At 45.3% G+C, this 1,269-nt stretch overlaps 1 pseudogene; it reads left to right on the forward strand.

The window, feature by feature from the left end:
- The first annotated feature begins 544 nt into the window (after positions 1 to 544).
- LOC103749703 overlaps positions 545 to 1,269 on the forward strand; it is a 1,601-nt pseudogene continuing 876 nt past the window's right edge.

Raw genomic sequence — 1,269 nt, forward strand, 5'->3', positions numbered from 1 at the left:
ATATATTACCTTGGATTGCAAGATCATCAGTTTCCAAGTGGCTTCTTCATGCATGCTTCACTTTGGTTGTCTTTTCCTGGCCCCTCATTTCCCTAGCCCTATCACTCCACTACCTACTTGAACACTTGGCTTCTGGTATTCCTCCTCTCTGCGTACATCTCATCTATATTCTAGTGTCCTGTCTTACTAAATGCACATCCCCTGATGACCCTGCATTAGCTAGCTCTCTGTTGTGGTAAAGCACCATGATCAGGAGCAATGAGAAGATCAAAGTATTAAATAGACATTTTAGCGAATAGAAGGAGGCATCAATAGAAAGACTAAAACGTCAAGGAGAGGGCTTTCAAATACACTACCTAAATCCTGGCTTACTAACTGTTGGACTTATGAAATTGATTAGCCATTTAATTGAATTACTTTTAGTGCTTCAAGATTATCCAAAACTGAGGTGCACTAGACTTTTCGAGAAAGACTGGATAGAGCTTCCCGGTCCACGCTGGGCTGGTCACAGGTTGCTTTTGGCCTCTCCTGAGCCGACCTAGCGATGGAGGCGGTGAAGACCCTGAACCCCAAGGCTGCAGCGGCCAGGGGTGCAGGGGACGCTGGCGGTGAACATCAGCCCGGCACCGGACCTTCAGGACATGCTGAGGACCAATTTGGGGCCTAAGGCCACCATGAAGATGCTTGTTTCTGGTGCTGGAGACATCAAGCTTACTAAAGATGGGCACGGCCTGCTTCACGAAATGCAAATTCAACTCCCAACAGCCTCTTTAATAGCAAAAGTGGCCACAGCCCAGGATGACATAACTGGTGCTGGTACTGCTTCCAACGTGCTTATCATTGAGGAGCTACTGAAACAGGCGACTTCTACATCTCTGAGGGGCTTCATCCCAGAATAATAACTGAAGGCTTCGAAACTGAGAAGGAAAAGGCCCTCCAGTTTTGGGGAACAAATCAAAGTAAACAGAGAAATGGACAGAGAAACACTCATTAATGTGGCCAGAACATCTCTACCAACTAAAGTTCATGCTGAGCTTGCAGATGTCTTAACAGAGGCTGTAGTGGACTCCATTTTAGCCATTAAGAAAAAAGATGAGCCCATTGACCTCTTCATGGTTGAAATCATGGAGATGAAGCATAAGTCTGAAAATGATACAAGCTTAATCCAAGGGCTAGTTTTGGATCATGGAGCACGGCATCCTGATATGAAGAAAAGAGTAGAAAATGCATACATCCTCACATGCAACGTGTCCTTAGAATTCGAGAAAA

This window comes from Nannospalax galili, unplaced genomic scaffold (genome assembly GCF_000622305.1).
Source record: "Nannospalax galili isolate Female #2095 unplaced genomic scaffold, S.galili_v1.0 scaffold266, whole genome shotgun sequence".
NCBI classification, from domain to species: domain Eukaryota; kingdom Metazoa; phylum Chordata; class Mammalia; order Rodentia; family Spalacidae; genus Nannospalax; species Nannospalax galili.